Source organism: Balaenoptera physalus (assembly GCF_965194825.1).
Source record: "Balaenoptera physalus genome assembly, chromosome: 1".
NCBI classification, from domain to species: Eukaryota; Metazoa; Chordata; class Mammalia; order Artiodactyla; family Balaenopteridae; genus Balaenoptera; species Balaenoptera physalus.
Window position 1 is genome coordinate 116,932,828 of NC_138882.1, and position 26,659 is coordinate 116,959,486.

A 26,659-nucleotide genomic window follows, 5' to 3' on the forward strand; every position below is an offset into this window, starting at 1 on the left:
TATAGTGTCCGGTCTTACATTTAGGTCTCAAATCCATTTTGAGTTTATTTTTGTGTATGGTATTAGGGAGTGTTCTAATTTCATTCTTTTACATGTAGCTGTACAGTTTTCCCAGCACCACTTATTGAAGGCTGTCTTTGCTCCATTGTATATCCTTGCCTCCTTTGTCATAGATTAGTTGACCATAGGTGCGTGGGTTTATCTCTGGGCTTTCTACCTTGTTCCATTGATCTGTGTTTCTTTTTTTTGTGCCAGTACCATATTGTCTTGATTACTGTAGCTTCATAGTATAGTCTGAAGTCAGGGAGTCTGATTCCTCCAGCTCCGTTTTTTCCCCTCAAGACTGCTTTTGCTATTCGGGGTCTTTTGTGTCTCCATACAAATTTTAAGATTTTTTGTTCTAGTTCTGTAAAAAATGCCATTGGTATTTTGATAGGGATTGCATTGAATCTGTAGATGGCTTTGGGTAGTATAGTCATTTTCATAATATTGATTCTTCCATTCCAAGAACATGGTGTATCTCTCCATCTGTTGGTATCATCTTTAATTTCTCTCATCAGTGTCTTATAGTTTTCTGCATACAGGTGTTTTGTCTCCCTAGGTAGGTTTATTCCTAGGTATTTTATTCTTTTTGTTGCAATGGTAAATGGGAGTGTTTCCTTAATTTCTCTTTCAGATTTTTCATCATTAGTGTATAGGAATGCAAGAGATTTCTCTGCATTAATTTTGTATCTTGCAACTTTACCAAATTCATTGATTAGCTCTAGTAGTTTTCTGGTGGCATCTTTATGATTCTCCATGTATAGTATCATGCCATCGGCAAACAGTGACAGTTTTACTTCTTCTTTTCCAATTTGTATTCCTTTTATTTCTTTTTCTTCTCTGATTGCCGTGGCTAGGACTTCCAAAACTATGTTGAATAATAGTGGTGAGAGTGGACATCCTTGTCTTGTTCCTGATCTCAGAGGAAATGCTTTCAGTTTTGCACCATTGAGAATGATGTTTGCTGTGGGTTTATTGTATATGGCATTTATTACGTTGAGGTAGGATCCCTCTATGCCCACTTTCTGGAAAGTTTTTATCATAAATGGGTGTTGAATTTTGTCAAAAGCTTTTTCTGCATCTATTGAGATGATCATATGGTTTTTATTCTTCAATTTGTTAATATGGTGTATCACATTGATTGATTTGCATATGTTGAAGAATCCTTGCATCCCTGGGATAAATCCCACTTGATCATGGTGTATGATCCTTTCAATGTGTTGTTGGATTCTGTTTGCTAGTATTTTGTTGAGAATTTTTGCATCTATATTCATCAGTGATATTGGTCTGTAATTTTCTTTGTTTGTAGTGTCTTTGTCTGGTTTTGGTATCAGGGTGATGGTGGCCTCATAGAATGAGTTTGGGAGTGTTCCTTCCTCCACATTTTTTTGGAAGAGTTTGAGAAGGATGGGTGTTAGCTCTTCTCTAAATGTTTGATAGAATTCACCTGTGAAGCCATCTGGTCCTGGACTTTTGTTTGTTGGAAGATTTTTAATCACAGTTTCAATTTCATTCCTTGTGATTGGTCTGTTCATATTTTCTATTTCTTCCTGGTTCATTCTTGGAAGGTATACCTTTCTAAGAATTTGCGCATTTATTCCAGGTTGTCCATTTTATTGGCATAGAGTTGCTTGTAGTAGTCTCTTAGGATGTTTTGTATTTCTGTGGTGTTTGTTGTAACTTCTCCTTCTTCATTTCTAATTTTATTGATTTGAGTCCTCTCCCTCTTTTCCTTGATGAGTCTGGCTAATGGTTTATCAATTTTGTTTATCTTCTCAAAGAACCAGCTTTTAGTTTTATTGATCTTTGCTATTTTTTTTTGTTTCTATTTCATTTATTTCTGCTCTGATCTTGATGATCTCTTTCCTTCTGCTAACTTTGGGTTTTGTTTGTTCTCCTTTCTCTAGTTCCTTCAGGTGTAAGGTTAAATTGTTTATTTGAGATTTTTCTTGTTTCTTGAGGTAGGCTTGTATAGCTATAAACTTCCCTCTTAGAACTGCTTTTGCTGCATCCCATACGTTTTGGATCGTCGTTTTTTCATTGCCATTTGTCTCTAGGTATTTTTTGATTTCCTCTTTGATTTCTTCAGTGATCTCTTGGTTATTTAGTAATGTATTGTTTAGCCTCCATGTGTTTGTGTTTTTTACGTTTTTTTCCCCTGTAATTGATTTCTATTCTCAAAGTGTTGTGGTCAGAAAAGATGCTTGATATGATTTCAATTTTCTTAAATTTACTGAGGCTTGATTTGTGACCCAAGATGTGATCTATCCTGGAGAATGTTCCATGCACACTTGAGAAGAAAGTGTAATCTGCTGTTTTTGGATGGAATGTCCTATAAATATCAATTAAAGCTATCTGCTCTATTGTGTCATGTAATGCTTCTGTTTCCTTATTTATTTTCATTTTGGATGATCTCTCCATTGGTGTAAGTGAGGTGCTAAAGTGCCCCACTATTATTGTGTTACTGTCGATTTCCTCTTTTATAGCTGTTAGCAGTTGCCTTATGTATTGAGGTGCTCCTATGTTGGGTGCATATATATTTATAATTGTTATATCTTCTTCTTGGATTGATCCCCTGATCATTATGTAGTGTCCTTCCTTGTCTCTTGTAACATTCTTTATTTTGAAATCTATTTTGTCTGATATGAGTATTGCTTCTCCAGCTTTCTTCTGATTTCCATTTGCATGGAATACCTTTTTCCATCCCCTCACTTTCAGTCTGAATGTGTCCCTACGTCTGAAGTGGGTCTCTTGTAGACAACATATATATGGGTCTTATTTTTGTATCCATTCAGTGACCCTGTGTCTTTGGTTGGAGCATTTAATCCATTCACGTTTAAGGTAATTCTCTATATGTATGTTCCTATTACCATTTTCTTAATTGTTTTGGGTTTTTTTTTGTGTGTGTGTAGGTCCTTTTCTTCTCTTGTGTTTCCCATTTAGAGAAGTTCCTTTAACATTTGTTGTAGAGCTGGTTTGGTGGTGCTGAATTCTCTTAGCTTTTGCTTGTCTGTAAAGCTTTTGATTTCTCCGTCAAATCTGAATGAGATCCTTGCCGGGTAGAGTTATCTTGGTTGTAGGTTATTCCCTTTCATCACTTTAAATATATCATGCCACTCCCTTCTGGCTTGTAGAGTTTCTGCTGAGAAATCAGCTGTTAACCTTATGGGAGTTCTCTTGTATGTTATTTGTTGTTTTTCCCTAGTTGCTTTTAATTATTTTTCTTTGTCTTTAATTTTTGCCCGTTTGATTACTGTGTGTCTTGGCGTGTTTCTCCTTGGGTTTATCCTGCTTGGGACTCTCTGCACTTCCTGGACTTGGGTGGCTATTTCCTTTCCCATGTTAGGGAAGTTTTCAACCATAATCTCTTCAAATATTTTCTCTGGTCCTTTCTCTCTCTCTTCTCCTTCTGAGACCCCTATAATGCAAATGTTATTGTGTTTAATATTGTCCCAGAGGTCTCTTAGGCTGTCCTCATTTCTTTTCATTCTTTTTTCTTTATTCTGCTCCCCAACAGTGAATTCCACCATTCTGTCTTCCAGGTCACTTATCCGTTTTTCTGCCTCAGTTATTCTGCTATTGATTCCTTCTAGTGTAGTTTTCATTTCTGTTATTGTATTGTTCATCTCTGTTTGTTTGTTCTTTAATTCTTCTAGGTGTTCGTTAAACATTTCTTGCATCTTCTCGATCTTTGCTTCCATTCTTTTTCTGAGGTCCTGGATCATCTTCACTATCATTATTCTGAATCCTTTTTCTGGAAGGTTGCCTATCTCCACTTCATTTAGTTGTTTTTCTGGGGTTTTATCTTGTTCCTTCATCTGGTACATAGCCCTCTGCCTTTTCAACTTCTCTATCTTTCTGTGAATGTGGTTTTTGTTCCACAGGCTGCAGGATTGTAGTTCTTCTTGCTTCTGCTGTCTGCCCTCTCAGAACTTAAAATTCTTTTTGCAGAAGAAGCAGTAACTAAGAATGAAGGTTCAATGGGTGGGAAAATTTGCATAGGGGTCAAATTTTCTTCCTCCTAGGAAGAAAGAAATTAAAATCTAGGCCTTTTGCTTTTTGAGATCTCGCATTATTAGAACTAGTCTCATAGACTAAGATGATCCAGACTAAAGCTTTCTGCTGGAAAAATATACTCAAGCTCCCCAGAGAGTATTCTCTCCATAAGGTAGTCTATATTGATGACTTTGTACAGAGCAAGGCCCTTTAGACTGGGACTGGGCAGGAAGGAGAAAAACTGGTTTCTACAAAATGCATGACTGAAATGAGATACTACCTTTGACTCAGCTGCCTGGCCTGGTGGTCATTCTTTAGAAACAGTGCTTCAACAGTGAATGTACAATGATGATACATAACAACAGGAGACCAGGTGTAGTAATTTGTTTAAGTCATGGCCCCCACTTTGTTCATGCTTTCTGGTATCCGTTCCCTGGGGTTGTCCCCTCTCATGCTGGTTCTGAACTTGGCCATGTGACTGTGACTTGCTTTGGCCGATGGGCAATAACAAATGTGAAGTAAGCAGAGACTTAAAAGCAGCTTGCACATGGGGTTTGTCCCCTCTTGTTCTTAGGTCACTGCCACCATGGGCGAGATCCTGGGCTAGCCTGCTGGCTGGTGAGGGGTAAGTGGCACAGCTACCAACTGTGAGGAGTGAAGCCCTCCTAGATCACCCAGCTTCCAGCTGCCCTGCAAACCCATTGCAGATGCTTGAGAAATCCCAGCAGAGATCAGCCATCCCAGGCCAGAATTAAGGCTCTCCCTGAGAATCATGAATTAAATACATGTTTTAATCACTAAGTTTTTGATGTTTGTGATATGGCAAAAACAAACTAACACTGTACTAAGGAGTGAGGACCTTCTATAACAAAAACCAAGATGGGTGGCATTGGTTTGGGGATTGAGCAGTGGGTAGAAGTTGGAAAAAATGGCAAGAAAACTGCTATAGCAACCTGGAGCCTAATGCCATGATTAGATGGGACTTTGGGGGGTTTTGAGAGGGAATGTATTTGTATGTGGAAGGGGCATAAAATAGGACTAGAGAAAAGATTATGGTTGATGATTAAGTATTGACCTCTAATTTGTTTATGACTCTATCAAAACTCTTGGGTAACTCCTCACACTGCCTCTGGGTTTCACTGTATGGCTTGCTTTGGCCTATCATGAGATAAATCGTAGATGTTTGTTTTAAGCCACTAAGTTTTGAAGTAGTTTGTTAAGCAGCAATAGCTAACTGCTAAATACACCAAATGAATTTTGGCAAGGAATACCCAAGGCTAAATAAAACATTGAATGAGTAGCAGGGTTCATTCTGAAGGAACACTTAATGCCTCTGGAACCTATGCTAATTTAGGTGGCATTTGTTAACCATCACTGACTATAACACTGGATGATAAACCTCCTTTTCCTGTTGCCATTTCCATACCTAGAAACTACTGCTAGAACAGCAGTGAAATCACTGTTGCAGTGGCCAAGGATCCATTCCCTCATTTATGTGTTAATTTATTAATTGAAAAAACATTTTTTATTTCCTTTTGTGCTAAGTCCTGGGCATACAATAGTGGAAGGACACAGTTTCTAGGAAACTGCCTTCAAAGAACATACACATAGATGAGAGGGATAGTAAACAAACTTGTTAGATAATGTAGGCCATGTGTTTTCAAAGGCAAAAATGTCTGACAATAGCCATTTGTGAGGTGCAGCTTTGAAGAGAGATAAAGAGTTTCTGAGAACTGGGTAGTATTTAGTGTTGGAAAATAATTTAAATATTAAAAGAAATGGTACCTTATTAATACCACAGTGATAAAATGGGTCAGATCAGAGAGAGGGAGATAGAGGTTGATTATGTACTATAAATTGGAACCATATAGTAAATACTTTTTGATAACCAACTGTTTTTACTAAATAATATATTTTCCTATGCAATTAAATATTGTCATACAATAGGATTTTTAAATGACACGTTATGGTCCATAATATAAATGTGCTATAATATATTTCATAAATCCCCTAGTTAGACATTTTTCAAAAATGTTTAGTATTATATTTCAATAAGTAATATTAAAATAAACATCTCATATAAGATCCTTTTTCTTATTATTTTCTTAGAGTTTTATGGATTTATACTCATTTTTAAACCATTGAATGTCTATTGCAAAATTGCCCTCCAAAAACTCATATCAATTTACACTTCCAAGCTCATTTTATGAGATTTTAGAGCCTAGTTTCTTAAGTGGAATTCATTTAGTTACTTTCCTCATAACAATATTGCCATGTTCTACCAAGAAGAGTTTACTACATACAACAAATGCTGTCAATTGAGTCTCAAAAGAATTTATTTCAATGGAAACCTAATATGTACCTCCTATGTACCATTGACACCATTATTATGTCATAGTTAAATAAGAGTAAGGAAACAAGAAAGTAACAGAAGTGACCCAGATTACACAGAGTATATACCCCAGGATACTGCCTGAGGTAAATAATAATGGTACTGGAAAAGGTTTTTTTTTTTTTTAATATATTTATTTATTATTTATTTTTGGCTGCATTGGGTCTTTGCCGCTGCGTGTGGCTCTCTCTAGTTGCAGCGAGTGGGCGCCACACCTCATTGTAGTCTGCAGGCTTCCCACTGCAGTGGCCTCTCCTGTTGCAGAGCTCGGGCTCTAGGCGTGCAGGCTTCAGTAGTTGTGGCACACGGGCTCAGTAGTTGTGGCTTGCAGGCTCTAGAGTGCAGGCCCAGCAGTTGTGGCGCACGGGCCCAGTTGCTCCGCAGCATGTGGGATCCTCCCGGACCAGGGCTGAAACCCATGTCCCCTGCATTGGCAGGCAGACTCTCAACCACTGCGCTGCGCCACCAGGGAAGCCTGGAAAAGTTTTTGAATCAAGAGTCAGAAGTCATCTTAGTTTGACTCAGTTCTGCCACTGGCCAATTGTAATTACCAATGATAACTAATATTTATTGGTGTTACTACAATATGTCAAATAATTCCTTAACTATTTAAAAGCGTACTGTCTCATTTAAATTTTATAGCTATCCTACATACCGTTATTATTCCAGTTTTACAAATGAGAATTCTGGCACTCCAAAAAGGAATGTTAATTTCCCAAGGTCTCAGAGGTATTGAGTTGCAGGGCCATGACTAAATTCCAGTTCTGTGTGGCTCTTGGCCATGGCTTTTACCTACTGTGCCACACTGCTAGCTGACTGATTTGGGGCAAACCAGTTACCCTTTCTGGGGTCCAGTTTATTCATATCTAAAACAAGGAATTCAAACTAGATGACCTCTAAATTCCTTCCATCTCTAACATTTTATGATTCAAACATTCCATGTTAACAATACTATCTGCTTAGTAAATAGAGCTAGAAAAATCTTGACCAAACATCACAGTAGTTTGGAACTCTTCCTTCAGATAGAAACTTTCCAACTATAAACCCCTAATACCTTTTAAGTAGAAAGTAAATGTGTTCTGACTTTCATATCTCAGATCCATTATGTTCTCTCTCCTTATTTCCTCTCTATATCTGCCTCTCTTCTTTTAAAAGAAAAAAAAAAGGAAAAATAAAATATATCTTTTGAGGAGAGAAGAGACTTGAAAATGCACTATTTCCAATTCCATTGTAGCAGGGGTTGTAAACTTAAATATCTACTGGGAAATCTCTTTTTAAAATAAGTGCATGAAATGGCCCAGATGTAAAAGAACACTGTCTTGCTCAGCTGCTTATATTGCTACTATGGATAATGCCTACCTAGTTACATTGTTTGATAAAATACCATGTGGAGAACTTCTAGATAACATGGCAAATCAGTCGCACACATTTATCTCCTTTCTATTCCCAAACTCAACAAAATGACAACAAAAGTAGATATAAACCACAAGGTCAAAGAAAATGGAAAAGGAAATATAAAAGAATGAGAGATTTCAACACATTTTTGTAATCACAAAAATTGATGTAGAAGTGGTAACTACCTTAGCAGAGTAGAGGAAACTACTCAGCCTAAAGCCTGCACAGAGGGAGAGAACAATAAGTAAATGATTCACTTTGCAGAACTCTGGGAAGATTCAGACTTGGAGACTCTGGGTATCACAGGTGTGTGTGTGTGTGTGTGTGTGTGTGTGTGTGTCTTTGTGTGTCTGTGTGTGTTTGTGTGTGTGTGTAGTATGGGAAGTGGGGGCAGGTTGTTTGACAAGTAGTGTTGACATCAAGGCAACTAGTTAAAATTCCTTAAATAGCAATGTTGAAACCCTAGTTTCTCTCTCCACCTAGCCAGACAACTTACTTTCTATGTAGGAGATCAAAGGAATGTTTTCTGGATAAATTGTACCAGAGAAACTCTGAATTTGGAGACAAAACACAAAACAAAACCCCAACACTAAAGGGTAAAGGTGAGTTACAGGTCTAAAAGCTTTAGAGGTGAGTGTTTCTCTTTGGCTCTGGCTGATTATTTGTCTCACTAAGATCAGCTAGGAGAGCTGTATAAAACATTTGTAAAAGATCTATTTGAAGATGTAATAGAGCTACCAAGACAATCAAGATTTAAGAGACCAAGACCTTTGACAGAAGGGAAGTACAGAGTGGTAAGACTGACATGAAGCTTTGCTTTTCTCTTTGATTTATAAGGAACAACCAAGAGGCTGCAGTTTTATGGGGCTGAAGAGACAAAAATTTAAGTTTGGAATCTTCCAAGATATAGGGCTTTGTGTAACACTCCAGACCACTCAAGGCCTATATTCTAGGAGTAAGGGCAAACCAGAAACAGACCAGTCTCATAATAACTGCAACCTAACTTCAAATCCTTGTATTAAGGAGACTTTTTTCCAAGCCAAAATTGCCTGCCAGATGCAAATATACATTAATTCTGGAAGAAAATAACATTACCAAGGGCCTAAAATTTTCTCCATGTTTCAAACACAATGTCTGGGATTTAATTTTTTTTAAAGGCGTATTAGAAGGCAAAAACAAATGACTGAAAACAGAGGAGGAAAAAAATAGAAATAAAAGTATCAACAAGAAATCCAGACATTTCAGTTATTAAGGAATCTGAAAAAATTATGTTTAATATGTTGTAGAAAAGAAAAAATTGATAAACTCAGCAGATAAATTCAATCTATAAAATTAACTTAAGTATATATTTTAACTAGCAAACAGAATCCAACAGCACATTAAAAGGATCATACACCATGATCAAGTGGGGTTTTTCCCAGGAATGCAAGGATTCTTCAATATATGCAAATCAATCAATGAGATAAACCATATTAACAAATTGAAGGAGAAAAACCATATGATCATCTCAATAGATGCAGAAAAAGCTTTCAACAAAATTCAACTCCCATTTATGATAAAAACTCTCCAGAAAATAGGCATAGAGGGAACTTACCTCAACATAATAAAGGCCATATATGACAAACCCACAGCCAACATCTTTCTCAATGGTGAAAAACTGAAACCATTTCCGCTAAGATCAGGAACAAGACAAGGGTGCCCACTCTCACCACTATTATTCAACATACTTTTGGAAGTTTTAGCCACAGAAGTCAGAGAAGAAAAAGAAATAAAAGGAATCCAAATTGGAAAAGAAGTAAAACTGTCATTGTTTGCAGATGACATGATGCTATACGTAGAGAATCCTAAGGATGCTACCAGAAAACTACTAGAGCTAATCAATGAATTTGGTAAAGTAGCAGGATACAAAATTAATGCACAGAAATCTCTTACATTCCTATATACTAATGATGAAACATCTGAAAGAGAAATTAAGGAAACACTCCCATTTACCATTGCAACACAAAGAATAAAATACCTAGGAATAAACCTACCTAGGGAGACAAAAGACCTATATGCAGAAAACTATAAGACACTGATGAAAGAAATTAAAGATGATACAAACAGAGGGAGAGATATACCATGTTCTTGGATTGGAAGAATCAACATTGTGAAAATGACTATACTACCCAAAGCAATCTGCAGATTCAGTGCAATCCCTATCAAACTACCAACGGCAGTTTTCACAGAACTAGAACAAAAAGTTTCACAATTTGTATGGAAAAACAAAAGACCCTGAATAGCCAAAGCAATCTTGAGAAAGAAAAATGGAGCTGGAGGAATCAGGCTCCCTGACTTCAGACTATACTACAAAGCTACAGTAATCAAGACAGTATGGTACTGGCACAAAAACAGAAATATAGATCAATGGAACAAGATAGAAAACCCAGAGATGAACCCACACACACCTTATCTTTGATAAAAGAGGCAATAATATACAATGGAGAAAAGACAGCCTCTTCAATAAGTGGTGCTGGGAAAACTGGACAGCTACATGTAAAAGAATGAAATTAGAACACTCCCTAACACCATACACAAAAGTAAACTCAAAATGGATTAAAGACCTAAATGTAAGGCCAGACACTATAAAACTCTTAGAGGAAAACATAGAACACTCTATGACATAAATCACAGCAAGATCCTTTTTGACCCACCTCCTAGAGAAATGGAAATAAAAACAAAAATAAACAAATGGGACCTAATGAAACTTCAAAGCTTTTGCACAGCAAAGGAAACCATAAACAAGAAAAAAGACAACCTTCAGAATGGGCGAAAATATTTGCAAATGAAGCAACTACAAAGGATTAATCTCCAAAATATACAAGCAGCTCATGCAGCTCAATATCAAAAAAACAAACAACCCAATCCAAAAATGGGCAGAAGACCTAAATAGACATTTCTCCAAAGAAGACATACACATTGCCAACAAACACATGAAAGGATACTCAACATCACTAATCATTAGAGAAATGCAAATCAAAACTACCATGAGATATCATCTCACACCGGTCAGAATGGCCATCATCAAAAAATCTACAAACAATAAATGCTGGAGAGGGTATGGAGAAAAGGGAACCCTCTTGCACTGTTGGTGGGAATGTAAATTGATACAACCACTATGGAGAACAGTATGGAGGTTCCTTAAAAAACTAAAAATAGAACTACCATGTGACCCAACAATCCCACTACTGGGCATATACCCTGAGAAAACCATAATTCAAAAAGAGACATGTACCACAATGTTCATTGACGCTCTATTTACAATAGCCAGGACATGTAAGCAGCCTAAGTGTCCATCAACAAATGAATGGGTAAAGAATATAAGGCACATATATACAATGGAATATTCCTCAGCCATAAAAAGAAATGCAATTGAGTTATTTGTAGTGAGGTGGATGCACCTGGAGACTGTCATACAGAGTGAAGTTAAGTCAGAAAGAGAAAAACAAATACCGTATGCTAACACATATATATGGAATCTAAAAAAACAAAACAAAAGAATGGTTCTGAAGAACCTAGGAGCAGGACAGGAATAGAGATGCAGACATAGAGAATGGACTTGAGGACACGGGGAGGGGGAAGGGTAAGCTGGGACAAAGTGAGAGAGTGGCATGGACATATATACACTACCAAATGTAAAATAGATAGCTAGTGGGAAGCAGCCGCATAGCAGAGGGAGATCAGCTCGGTGCTTTGTGTCCACCTAGAGGGGTGGGATAGGGAGGGTGAGAGGGAGACGCAAGAGGGAGGGGATATGGGGATATATGTATATGTATAGCTGATTCACTTTGTTATACAGCAGAAACTAACACACCATTGTGAAGCAATTATACTCCAATAAAGTTGTTTAAAAAATTAAGTATATATTTTATAGCTGAATAATACAAAAACAAATTAAGATAGCAATATGTGGGTTTAAGAAATGAATGAACAGAGTTGAAGAAAGGATTAATGAACTGGAAGATATGTCAGTTAAAAAAAGATGAAGTCAATGAGGATGATAATTATAGGAGAAGAGATAAAGGACTAGCAGGATTAATGAAAAGATACATCAAGTGTGTAATTGTAGTCCCAGTAGAAAAGAGACTCTATAGAATAGAAGCAATATTCAAAGAAATAATTCCCAGAATTTTATAAAATGATGAAAGATATCAAGCCACAGATTCAAGAATCTCTAAACCCCCAAACATAGAGAAAACCACACCCAGGCACATTACAGTAAAACTGCTAAAAACAACAACAAAAGACACATACATACACATGCACAAAGAGAAAATGTAGGGAGAAAGAGTCATTACAGTTGGCCCTCTGTATCCATGGATTCCACATCCACAGATTCAACCAACCACAGATCAAAAATATTCAGAAAAATATTTCAGAAAGTTCCCAAAAGCAAACCTTGAATTTGTTGTTCACCAGCAACTATTTACATAGCATTTACATTGTATTAGGTATTATATGTAATCTAGAAATTATATAACGTATCCAGGAAGAAATGCAGAGATTATATGCAAATACTATGTTATTTTATATGAGACTTGAGCATCCACAAATTTTGGTACCCACAGGGGGTCCTGAAACCAATTCCCTGCATATACTGAGGGATAACTATACCTTCAAAGGAGTGACAATAAGGCTTACAAATGACATCTCAATAGGAAGATGGAAGCCAGAAGACAATAGGACATCTTTGATATATTGAAAGAAAATAATTGTGTACCCAGAATTCTGTACTTAGCAAAAATGTTCTTCAGAAATGAAGGCAACATAAATATATATTCAGACAAACAATAAGAGATAACTAGTTATCAGGAGATCTGTGTTAAAATAAATGGTAATAGAATTCTTTTGGTAGAAGGAAATATATAACACTATACAGAAGCCACAAAATTCAGAAAGGAATGGAAAGTATAAACAATGAGGAGGCTAAATGAATATTTGCTGTATAAAAATATTAACTAATGTCTTGTGGGGTTTAAAATATGTTTGATATTTATTAAATACATGGCAATTTTTAAAAAGCAAGAGGGAATAAAGTTAAGTATAAAATGTCTGTTGTAATTTCTAGGGTTACAGTTAAAAGAATAATAAAAGAATATATAGCTAGCAAGATAATAAAAGGGTATAAATGAATAATGAAAATTCTTGTTTAAATCAAAAGCAAGTAACAAAAGAAAATAAGAAACATAGAGTAGGTCAAACAGAAGACAAAAAATAAAATGATAGGTAATTAAAGTAAATTTATCAGTAATTAAATTAAATGTGAAAAGATAAAACACTCAAAGAACCATGACTGTCAAGATTAAAAAATTATGTGCAACTTACAAGAAACATATATTAAATCTAAGAATAAAGGCTGAAAATAAAAGTATAGAGAAAGATATATCATGCAGACACGAACTGCGTGGAAAAAAGGGTGCTGCAGTTACACTAATATTAAACAAAGTATGCTTCAGTCAAGATTCATTACTAGAGATAAAGTGGAACATTTCATAAGTGATATATTGGTTTTATACACCAGAAATATATAATTATTATAGATTAATATGAACTTAATACTGCATCAAAATATATAAAACAAAATTGATTGAACTTAGGGGGGAATGGATATATCTACAATCATAGTGGAAAAGTTTAATACATGTATAAGTATACCTCAGATATACTGTGGGTTTGGTTCAAGGCTACCACAATAGAGCAAATATTGCAATAAAGGGAGTTACATTAATTTTTTGGTTTCCCAGTGCATATAATAGTTATGTTTATACTAGTGTGCAATTACATTATGTCCAAATGCTATTGTACATTATGTACAAAAAACCAATGTACATACCTTAATTAAAAAATACTTTATTGCTAAAAACAATGCTAACCATCATCTGACCATGCAGGGTTGCCACAAACTTTCCATTTGTAAAAAATGCAGTATCTACAAAGCACAAAAAAGTGAAGCACAATAAAATGAGGTATGCCTGTATTTCAATGTCTGTTAGAACAAACAGATAAAACATCAGTAAAGACACGAAAGATTTGAACTCAACAACTTCTCGTTTACATATACAGAATTATACCCAGAACTGAGAAATGTATTCTTTTCAAGTAGACATGTGACATTTACCAAAATTTACCGTATTTTAGGCCATAAGGCAAGTTTCACGAACTTCAGAGGATTAATATCATTTAGAGTATGTTCTTTCACCACAGTAGAGTTAACTAGAAATCACTAACAGATGGATAACTAATAAATTTCTCAAATTTTGGAAAGTAAGAAAAACTCATTTTAATAACCTGAGGATCAAACCCAAAAAAGAAATCACAATTAGCAAATAATATTAAATGAATGATAAAAATATAGCATTTCAAATTGTGTGGGATACAGGTAAAGCCATGCCTAGGTGAATATATATGATTCAAGTTATCTATCTCAAGAAATTAGAAAAGGGCATAAAATTAAGCCTAAAGAAAGCAGGAGGAATTAAATAATAAAAATTAAAACATAACAATTAAGTAGAAAAGAAATATTCAATAGAGAGGATTCATGAAACTAAAAGTTGGTTCTTTGAAAAGACTAATAAAATTATAAGCACTTGGGAAAGCTGTTCAACAATATAAGAGAGAAAGCATAGGTTACCAACATCAGGGATAAAAAATGTAGATAACACTACAAATTCTATAGATATTAGAAAGATAATAAAATGATATTTGGACAACTTTAAGGCAATACATTTGAAAATGTAAAAGAAAGGAATAAAATCTTTGAAAAACACAAACACAATTTACCAAATTTACCAAAACACATAAGAAGAAACAGAAAGTCTGAATAGTCCTAAATATGTTAAGGAAGCTGAATTAATAATTTAAAGCCATCACACAAAGAAAAGTCCAGGACCAGATGACTTCATTTGTGATTTTTCCCAAATATTTAAATTAAGGGAGAAAAATACATCAATCTTACAAAAACTTTTCCCGAAGACAAAAAAATGAAAGAACACTTTCTAATTCATTTCATGAAGTTAACATAATCCAGAAAGCAAAATCTGACAAAGACATTAGAAGAAAAAAATTATGGAATAATATCTCTATGACCATAGAAGCAGAAAGTCAAAACTAATTGTTAGCAAATAAAATCCAGCCACATATGTAGAGGTGATACATCATGACTAAGTGGGATTTATTCCAAGAACGAAAGATTGAATTGATGCTTGGAAATTTAACTAATCTATTTAATATGTTAACTTAATAAAAAAGAAAAACCATATGATCATCTCAACAAATGCCTAAAAAGCAGTTGGTAAAGTCAACACCTGTTTTGATAAAAATACTCAGCAGACAAATCTATATACAGAAAGCAACTGTATTTCTATGTACAAGCAACAAAATATTAGAAAATGAACATTTTAAAATGCAAAGAGGGACTTCCCTGGTGATCCAGTGAGTAAGACTCTGTGCTCGCAATGCAGGGGACCCAAGTTCGATCCCTGGTCAGGGCACTAGATCCCGCATGCTGCAACTAGGAGTTTGTATGCCACAACTAAGAAGTCCACATGCTGCAACTAAAAAAAAAGATCCCACATGCCACAACTAAGACCCAGAGCAGCCAAAAATAGATAGATAGATAGATATTAAAAAGTAAAATAAAACACAAAGAATTACAAATAAATGCCAAGAAAAAATATCTAACCAAAGATTTGCTGAAAGTCTATAAAGAAAAATAAAACTTGTTGATGAGGGAAATTAAAGATAACTGTAAAAAAAAATTTTTAAAAAGGAGGGTTGTATCATATTCATGGGCTGTAATAGACATTAAAGCAACATGTCAAGTCTCCCCCAAACCGACTTGTAAATTCAATGTAATCCCACACAACATCTCTCTAAGTTCTTTTCCTACACCTTGAAAAACTAATTCTAAAATTTATATGGAAATGCAGAGGAGCAAGAATTATCAAGACCAGAGGTCAGCAAACTTTTTTGGTAGAGGGACAGATAGCAATTATCTTAGACTTTGTGGCCCAGACTGTCCCTATTGCAGCTACCCAACCCTGCCATTGTAGCCGGAGAGCAGCCATAAACAATATGAAATTGAGAGAGAATAGTTACTTTCCAATAAGGCTTTATTTACCAAATCAATTATTGGTTCTACTGGCCATAGTTTACTAACTTCTAGTCAAGATAATCTTGAAAAAGAAGAAAAAAGTTGCAGGATTTAAACTGCAGGGTATCAAGACATAAAATTACAGTATGGAGACAGTGTGGTAATAGACTCAAAATAGACCAATGGAATAAAAGTCCACAAACAAACTCACACATAAATGGACACCTGATCTATGACAAATGTTACATTGCTGAGCCCATAGACAGCCTTTTTTCCCTTAATCAACCCAAATAAGTAAAATATTTTTAAATGTTGCCTCCAAGTCTAAGTGGCCTATTATAATGTACGAGGAATGAAAAGCCTCCAGTCACCATGTGACTGAAGGTGTGGTTTCTGTGTTTAGCTTACAGTAAGTAGTAAAGCCTGAAAATGATTAGCCATGATTCCCCAAGGGAAGAATCTGTAGAGCTCTTCTGAGAAGCCGAATCACAGTTATGGTTAAACAGCAGAAACATTTTATGGTAAGTAATGACTTTTCATGTTCATGTGAAACGAAAGACTTGCCTGCCTTATATGAACACGTTTGACTGTTAAGGACTCTGTTCAAATCATTTGTGCTTTGCCTGGCATATGGATGGTATATTATTAGGATATTGGTTCATCTAGTTTAGTAGTCTAAATTAAAAATAACCTAGGAAACCATAAACAAGACAAAAAGACAACCCTCAGAATGGGGGCAAATATTTGCAAATAAAACAGCAGACAAAGGATTAATCTCCAAAATATACAAACAGGTCATGGAGCTCAATATCAAAAAAGCAAACAATCCAGTTAAAAAATGGGCAGAAGACCTAAATAGACCTTTCACCAAGGAAGACATACAGATGGCCAAGAGGCACATGAAAAGATGCTCCACATCACTAATTATTAGAGAAATGCAAATCAAAACTACAATGAGGTATCACCTCACGCCAGTCAGAATGGCCATCATCAAAAAATCTACAAACAGTAAATGCTGGAGAAGGTGTGGAGAAAAAGGAACCCTCTTGCACTGTTGGTGGGAATGTAAATTGATACAGCCACTATGGAGAACAGTATGGAGGTTCCTTAAAAAACTAAAAATAGAACTACCATGTGACCCAGCAATCCCACTACTAGGCATATACCCTGAGAAAACCATAATTCAAAAAGAGACATGTACCACAATGTTCATTGCAGCACTGTTTACAATAGCCAGGACATGAAACCAATCTAAATGTCCATCAACAGATGAATGGATAAAGAAGATGTAGCACATATATACAGTGGAATATTACTCAAGCATAAAAAGAAACAAAACTGAGTTATTTGTAGTGAGGTGCATGGACCTAGAGTCTGTCATACAGAGTGAAGTAAGTCAGAAAGAGAAAAACAAATACCGTATGCTAATGCATATATATGGAATCTAAAAAAAAAATGGTACTGATGAACCTAGTTGCAGGGCAGGAATAAAGATGTAGACATAGAGAATGGACTTGAGGACACGGGGTGGGAGGGGGAAGCTGGGGTGAAGTGAGAGTAGCATCGACATATATACACTACCGAATGTAAAATTGTTAGCTAGTGGGAAGCAGCAGCATAACACAGGGAGATCAGCTCGGTGCTTTGCGATGACCTAGAGAGGTGGGATAGGGAGGGTGGGAGGGAGGCTCAAGAGGGAGGGGATATGGGGTATATGTATGCATATGGCTGATTCACTTTGTTGTACAACAGAAACGAACACAGTATGGTGAAGCAATTATACTCCAATAAAGATCTGTTTTTAAAAATGACCTAAACAAAATATAACATTTCTTCCACGTAAAGGTCTGTGCTGGGACATGCTTCAAGCATTGCGTGGCTCTACACAGGCTTCCAGATATCCAGGGTTCTCTTGTCTGGTTGCTCTGTCTCTAGGACACGTGTCTCAAATCTGATTCACCTGGAATTCTTATTCAAATGCCGAGTCAGATTCAGTAGGTCTGGGAATGGGATCTGAGTTGCTACATTTCTAATAAGCTCTCCAGTGATGCCATCATGCCGGTTTAGAGACCACACAAAAGTATCAAGGCCCACACATCAAAACTACATATCTGAATTCTTCCCACTTAGAAATTGTATTAGTTACTATGGCTGCTATAAGAACCACAGACTTTGTGGCTTAAAACCACAGAAATGTATTTTATCATAGTTCTGGAGGCCAGAAGTTCAAAATCAGTATCGTTGAGTTGGAATCAGGGTGTCAGCAGGACCGTGCTCCCTCCCTCCAGAGGCTCTAAGGGAGAATCCATTCCTTGCCTCTTCCAGCTTTTGCTCGCTGCTTATATTCTGTGGCACAGAAGGAACCACCCCTGCTGACACCTTGATTTAAGACCCGTAAGTCTTATTTCGGACTTTTGACTTCCAGAACTGTAAGAGAATAAATTTGCACTGCCTTAAGCCACTGAGTTTATGGTAATTTGTTATAGCAGCAAAAGGAAACTGATATGCCAGTAGACCCAAGCTGCTTGATTGGGATTTATAGACAGATTTCCCTGGGTGATTGCTGGCACAGAACCTTAGGACAGAGCCAATTTAGAAGCTCACGTTCATGAAGAGGGCACATATAAGTGGTTTATGCTAGGGAGGATCATAGCAGTCCTGTGGTGGCCCTGGCCTGTGGCTTACAGGTGTTCAGCTGTAGGTCTGAGTCTGGGAGCAATGTGGAGGCCAGTGTCAGCACTGGGTGCTGGGAGGAGTGATGGAGTGTGAGTTGAGGGAGGTCAGGAGGGAATAAGTCAAGTTCAATAGCCATTTTGGTTCGGGGGAGTCTGGGAGAGTCAGAGTGGAGTCAGACTAATAGAGAGATTTGAGAACTGTTAAAAGTGGTTCTTGGGCTTCTCTGGTGGTGCAGTGGTTGAGAATCTGCCTGCTAATGCAGGGAACACGGGTTCGAGCCCTGGTCTGGGAAGATCCCACATGCCACGGAGCAACTAGGCCCGTGAGCCACAACTACTGAGCCTGCACGTCTGGAGCCTGTGCTCCGCAACAAGAGAGGCCACGATAGTGAGAGGCCCGCACACCATGATGAAGAGTGGCCCCCACTTGCCGCAACTAGAGAAAGCCCTCGCACAGAAACGAAGACCCAACACAGCCAAAAATGAATAAATTAATTAATTAATTAATTAATTAAAAAAAAAAAAAAAAAGTGGTTCTTGCTACAAAGTTGGCCTGGACTTGGCATAGGTCCGGGCCTGGATATGAGAATTTCAGTAGACCTAGCTAAGAGAGGCGGCCTGCCATGTAAGACAGGTACTGGCTGGCTGTTTTAAGAGTTCATGGAGGTTATTGCAGCAACTGCAAAAAAGTTAAGAGATACTGTTTTCCATGCATCTTGGGGTTAGAATTTATAAGTGCTCTGTCAAGATCATTTTCCTTAACTTGAAAAAATGGTGTTTTTTGTCCTTGATTCTAAATTTGAAATTTAAAAAATACATTATGCCTAAAAACGCATAAGAAAATGTAGTAAAACGGTGGTAATATGCTGACCTTTGCATGATATTGCAGTTGCAGACTCCTGAAAGGAAAAGTCTATGTTTCCTTTACATTCTCCCTAAGCCTGTATGCTTAGCATACAATAATAGCTCTATCATCATCATCATAATCATCTTCATCACCATCACCATCACTACCACCACCATGTATTGAATATTTATCATGTGCAATTACTGTACTGAGTTTTAAATTATTTTATTTAATCTGCACAAAAATCATGAGAAGTTGTTATTATCTACATTTTGCACATGAAGTGCCGGATTTAGGTAAATTAGTGATGCCTTTAAGTTAACGCAGCTACTAAATGTGTCTAAGTGACTCCGAAGGCCAACCTTTTTAACTATGAGGATATAGTGTCAATTTTTTAAAACCATCTTATCCATTTTTAAGTGTACACTTCAGTTAACTGCATTCATATTGTTGTGCAGCCAATCTCCAGAACCCCAGAACTCTTTTCATCTTGCAAAAGTGAAACTGTATACCCATTAAACAATAACTCCCTGATCTTCCTACCCTTAAGGCCCTGGTAACCACCCTTCCACTGTCCATGAATTTGACTACTCTAGGTAACTCATACATAAGTGGAATTATACAGTGTTTTCCTTTTTGTGACTGGCCTATTTCACTTAGCATAATGTTCTAAAGGTTCACCTGTGTTTTCCTTTCTTTTTAAGGCTGAATAGTATTCCATCATACACACATACACACATTTTGTTTATCCATTCATCTGTCCGTAGACACTTGGGTTACTTCCACCTTTTAGCTATTGTGAATAATGCTGTTAAATATGTCTTTGAAACCCTGCTTTCAATTCTTTAATGTATATACGCAGAATTGGAATTGCTGTGGATCATGCAGTAATTCTATTTTTAATTTTTTGAGGAACCACCACACTATCTTCCATAGTAGCTGCACCATTTTACGTTCTAACCAACAGTGCACAGGGTTTCAATTTCTCCATATCCTTGCCAGTACTTGTTATTTTCTGTTTTTTCCCTTTTCTTTTGTTTTTGATAGTAGTCATCCTCATAGGTGTGAGTTGGAATCTCATGGTTTTGACTTACATTTCTCTAATGATTAGTGATGTTGAGCATCTTTTCATGAGCTTGGTGGTCATTTGCATATCTTTGGAGAAATGTCTGTTCAAGTCCTTTGCCCATTTTTTAAAGTTAGCAAACATTATTTTTTAGTGCAGTTTTAGGTTCACAGAAAATTTGAGTGGAAGGTACAGGAATTTCCATATACTTCCTGCCCCCATACATGTACAGCCTCCTTCTTTACCAACTTCCCTCATCAGAGTGGTACATTTGTTACAATTGATGAACCTACATCAACATGTCATCATACAAAGTTCATAGTTTACATTAGAGTACACTTTTGGTGTTGTACCTTCATGGGTTTTGACAAATGTATTATGACATGTATCCAGCATTATAGTGTCATACAGAATAGTTTCACTGCTTAAAAAATCCCCTCTGCTCTGCTTATTTATCTCTCCCTCCCTCTAGGCGCCTGGCAAACACTAATCTTATTACTGTCCACATAGTTTTACCGTTTCCAGAATGTCATATAGTTGGAATCATATAGTATATAACCTTTAGAGATTGGCTTCTTTTACTTAATACTATGCATTTAAGTTGCCTCCATGTCTTTTCATGGTTAGATAGCTCATTTCTTTAAAGTGCTGAATAATATTTCATTATTTTCATGAACCACAGTTTATTTATTGATTCACCTACTGAAGGTCATCTTGATTGCTTCCAGCTTTGGCAATTATAAATATAGCTTCTATAAATATCTGTGTCCAGGTATTTTTATGAATATGTTTTCTTTTTATTATTTATTTATTTATTTATTTAACGTCTTTATTGGAGTAAATCATTTGGATAAATACCAAGGAGCAGGATTGCTGAATTATATGGTAGAAGTATGTTTAGATTTGTAAGAAACTGCCAAACTGTCTTCCAAGGTGACTATAACATTTTGCACTTCTATCAGCAATAATGAGAGTTCCCATTGGTCCATATCCTTATCAGAATTTGGTATTGTCAGTATTCTGCATTTTGTCCATATTAATAGGTGTGTGTGGTATCTCATTGTTGTTTTAATTTGCAGTTCCCTAGTGACATATGATGTTGAACATCTTTTCATATGCTTACCTGCCATCTATATATGTTCTTGGTGTTTATTTAGGTTTTTTGCCTGCTGTTTAACTGGGTTGTTCATTTTCTTATTATTGAGTGTTAAGGGTTTTTGTATGTACTGGTTATCCATCCTTTATCAGATATGTCATTTGCAACTATTTTTTCTCAGTCTGTGACTTGTCTTCTAATTCTCTTGACATTGTCTTTTGCAAGGCAGAAGTTTTTAATTTTAGTGAAGTCCAGCTTATTAATTATTTCTTTCATGGATTGTGTCTCGATGTTGTAATAAACTGGCATCATCATACCCAAGGTCATCTAGGTTTTCTTATATGTCATCTTGTAGGAGTTTTTATAGCTTTGCATTTTATATTTAGGTTTATTATCCATTTTAAGTTAATATTTGTGAAGGGTGTAAGGTCTGTGTCTACATTCTTTTTTTTTTTTTTTTTTTTCTGGCATATGGATGTTCAGTTGTTCCAGCACCATTTGTTGAAAAGACTATCCTTGCTCTGTAATATTGCCTTTGCTCTTGCTCCTTTACCAAAGATCAGTTGATTATATGTATGTGGTTCTATTTCTGGGCTCTCTGTTCTATTCCATTGATCTATGTGTTTATTCTTTCTCCAGTACCTCAGTTTCTTGATTACGGTAGTTTTATAGTGGGTCGTGAAGTTGGGTAGTGTCAATTCTCTGACTTCACTCTTCCTCTTCAATATTGAGTTGGCTATTCTGTGTCTTTTGTCTCTTCACGTAAACTTGAGGATCGATTTGTCAATAACTACAAAATAAATTGCTGGGATTTTGACTGGGACTACACTGAATCTATAGATCAAATTGGGAAGAACTGACATCTTGACAATATTGGATCTTCCTAACCATGAACATGGTATATCTCTCCATTTATTTAGGTTTTTAAAAAATATATTTTATCAGAGTTTTGTAGGTTTCCTCATATAGATCTTCATATTTTGTTAGATTTATACCTAAGTATTTCATTTTTTAGGTGCTAATGTAAATGTTACTGTGTTTTCAATTTAAAATTGCACTTGTTTATTTCTTGTATATAGGAAAGTCATTGACTTATGTATATTGACCTTGCATCCTGCAACCTTGCTATTATCACTTAACAGTTCCATGAGTATTTTTGTTGATTCTTTTGGATTTTCTACATAAACTATGATGGCATCTCTACACAAAGACAATTTTATTTCTTCCTTTCCAATCTCTGTAGCTTTTATTGCCTTTTATTGTCTTATTACATTAGCTAGGACTTCCAGTACAATGTTGAGAGGCAGTGGTGAGAGGAGACACCTATGCCTTGTTCCTCATCTTAGCTTCATGTTTCTCACCATTAAACAGGATGTTAGCTGTAATTTTTCTGTAGATGTACTTTATCAAGTTGAGGAAGTTCCTCTCTATTCCTAGTTTTCTGAGAGTGTTTATCATCAATGGGTGCTGGATTTTTGTCAAATGTAGTTTTGGGTTTTTGTGGGGGTTTTGCATCTATTGGTGTGATCATGTGATTTTTACTCATTAGCCTATTAATGTGATGGATTATGCTAATTGATTTTGGAATGTTGAACCTATCTTGCATAACAGGGATAAATCCTACTTGGTTGTGGTGTGTAATTCTTTTAACACATTGTTGCATTTGATTTGCTAATATTTCTTTTCTTGTAATGTTTTCATCTGGTTTTGGTATTAGGATAATGTGGACCTCATAGAATGAGTTAGGATGTATTCCTCTGCCTCTATCTTCTGAAGGAGATTGTGGACAACTGGATAATATAGCTTCCTAAATGTTTTGTAAAATTCACCTGTGAGTCCATTGGGATGTGGTGCTTTCTGTTTTGGAAGGTTATTAATTATTGATTCAATTTCTTTAATAGATATAGTCCTAATCAGATTGTCTATTTCTTCTTGTACAAGTTTTGGCAGATTATGTCTTTCAAGGAATTGGTTCATTTCATTTAGATTATCAAATTTATGGGCATAGAGTTGTTCATAATATTCCTTTATTATCCTTTTAATGTCCATGGGATCTATAGTGATGTCTTCTCCTTCATTCCTGATATTAGTAATTTGTGTCTCCTCTTTTTTTCTTAGCCTGGCTACAGGCTTATCAATTATATCAATCTTTTTAAAGAACCAACTTTTCTTTTGTTGATTTTCTCTATTGATTGCTTATTTCTAATTCCATTGATTTCTGCTCTAATTTTTATTATTTCTTTTCTTCTGCTTACTTTGGATTTAATTTGCTTTTCTTTTTCTAGTTTCCTCTAGTAGAATCTTAGATGGATTTTAGACCTTTCCTCTTTTCTAATGTATGTATTCAGTACTATAATTTTCCCTCTAAGCACTGCTTCCATTGCATCCCACAAATTTTAGTAGGTGGTATTCTCATTTGTATTTAATTCAAAATATTTTAAATTTATCTTGAGATTTCTTCTTTAACCTGCATGTTGTTTAATCTTCATGTATTTGGGGATTTTCTAGCTATTTTTCTGTTATTGATTTCTAGTTTAATTCCTTAGTGGTCTGAGAGCAGATGTAGTATGATTTATATTCTTTTAAATATGTTAAGGTGTGTTTTATGGCCAAGACGTAGTCTGTCTTGATAAATGTTCCATGTGAACTTGAGAAGAGTGTGTGATTGAATGTAGTAGTCTACAATGTCAGTTACATCCAGTTGGTGCTATTGAGTCCAACTATGTTCTTACTAATTTTCTGCTTGCTGGGTCTGTCCAATTCTAATAGAGGAGTGTCAAGTCTCTAACTGTAATAGTCGATTAATCTGTTTCTCCTTGCAGTTCTATCAGCTTTTGCCTCGTTGTATTTTTTCTTCTGTTCTTTTGAATTTTATTTTTTTAATACAGTAGGTTCTTATTAGTTATCTACTTTATGCATATTAATGTATATATGTCAATCCCAATCTCCCAATTCATCCCACCAACCTGCGCCTCCCCACTTTCCCCCCTTGGTGTCCATACGTTTGTTCCCTAAATCTGTGTCTCTGTTTCTGCCTTGCAAAACAGTTCATCTGTACTATTTTTCTAGATTGCACATAGATGCATTAATATACAATATTTGTTTTTCTCTTTCTGACTTACTTCACTCTGTATGACAGTCTCTAAGTCCATCCACGTCTCTACTAATGACCCAGTTTCATTCCTTTTTATGGCTGAGTAATATTCCATTGTATATATGTACAACATCTTCTTTACCCATTCGTCCATCAATGGGCATTTAGGTTGCTTCCATGATCTGACTATCATAAATAGTACTGCAATGAACAATGGGGTGCATGTGTCTCTTTCAATTATGGTTTTCTCTGGGTATATGCCCAGTAGTGGGATGGCTGGGTCATATGGTAATTGTACTTTTAGTTTTTTAAAGGAACCTCCATACTCTTCTCCATAGTGGCTCTATCAATTGTCCCACCAACAGTGCAAGAGGGTTTCCTTTTCTCCACACCCTCTCCAGCATTTGTTGTTTGTAGATTTTCTGATGATGGCCATTCTGACCAGTGTGAGGTGATACCACATTGTAGTTTCGATTTACATTTCTCTAATAATTAGTGATGTGGAGCAACTTTTCATGTGCCTCTTAGCAATCTGTATGTCTTCTTTGAAGAAAGGTCTGTTTAGGTCTTCCGCCCACTTTTTGATTGGGTTGTTTGTTGTTTTTAACATTGAGCTGCATGAGCTGTTTATATATTTTGGAGATTAATCCTTTGTTGATTGTTTGCAAATATTTTCTCCCACTCTGAGTGAGGGTTGTCTTTCATCTTATTTATAGTTTCTTTTGCTGTGCAAAAGCTTTTAAGTTTCATTAGGTCCCATTTGTTTATTTTTGTTTTTATTCCCATTACTCTAGGAGGTGGGTCAAAACAGATCTTGCTGTGATTTGTGTCTAAGAGTGTTCTTCCTATGTTTTGTGCTAAGAGTTATATAGTGTCCAGTCTTACATTTAGATCTTTAATTCATTTTGAGTTTATTTTTGTGTATGGTGTTACACAGTGTTCTAATTTCATTCTTTACATGAAGCTCTCCAGTTTTCCCAGCATCACTTATTGAAGAAACTGTCTTTTCTCCATTGTATAGCCTTGCCTCTTTGTCATAGATTAGTTGACCATAATGTGCGTGGTTTATCTCTGGGCTTTCTATCCTGTTCCATTGATATATATTTCTGGTTTTGTCCCAGTACCATATTGTCTTGATTATTGTAACTTTGTAGTATGGTCTGAAATCAGGGAGTCTGATTCCTCCAGCTCCGTTTATACCCCTCAAGATTGCTTTGGCTATTCGGGGTCTTTTGTGTCTCCATACAAATTTTAAGATTTTTTGTTCTAGTTCCGTAGAAAATGCCATTGGTATTTTGATAGGGATTGCATTGAATCTGTAGATGGCTTTGGGTAGTATAGTCATTTTCAAAATATTGATTCTTCCAGTCCAAGAACATGGTATATCTCTCCATCTGTTTGTATCATCTTTAATTTCTTCCATCAGTGTCTTATAGTTTTCTGCATACAGGTCTTTTGTCTCCCTAGGTAGGTTTATTCCTAGGCATTTTATTCTTCTTGTTGCAATGGTAAATGGGAGTGTTTTCTTAATTTCTCTTTCAGATTTTGCATCATTAGTGTATAGGAATGCAAGAGATTTCTGTGCATTAATTTTGTATCCTGCTACTTTACCAAATTCATTGATTAGCTCTAGTTTCTGGTGGCATTTTTAGGATTCTCCATGTATAGTATCATGTCATCTGCAAATAGTGACAGTTTTACTTCTTCTTTTCCAATTTGTATTCCTTTTATTTCTTTTTCTTCTCTGATTGCCGTGGGTAGGACTTCCAAAACAATGTTGAAAAATAGTGACGAGAGTGGACGTCCTTGTCTTGTCCCTGATCTTAGAAGAAATACTTTCAGTTTTTCACCATTGAGAATGATGTTGGCTGTGGGTTTGTTTTAAATGGCCTTTATTATGTTGAGATACGTTCCCTCTATGCCAC

General features: G+C 35.9%; 2 long non-coding RNA genes across 2 annotated transcripts in view; one reads left to right on the forward strand and one right to left on the reverse strand.

The window, feature by feature from the left end:
* LOC309636613 overlaps nucleotides 1-26,659 on the forward strand; it is a 657,692-nt gene that overhangs the window by 470,730 nt on the left and 160,303 nt on the right. The window lies entirely within an intron of this gene.
* Nucleotides 6,543-26,659, reverse strand: part of LOC309636632 — a 505,650-nt gene continuing 485,533 nt past the window's right edge. The window contains exon 2 of the long non-coding RNA XR_014250109.1: nucleotides 6,543-19,079. This is a non-coding gene — a long non-coding RNA (uncharacterized lncRNA). The remainder of the gene's footprint in view (nucleotides 19,080-26,659) is intronic.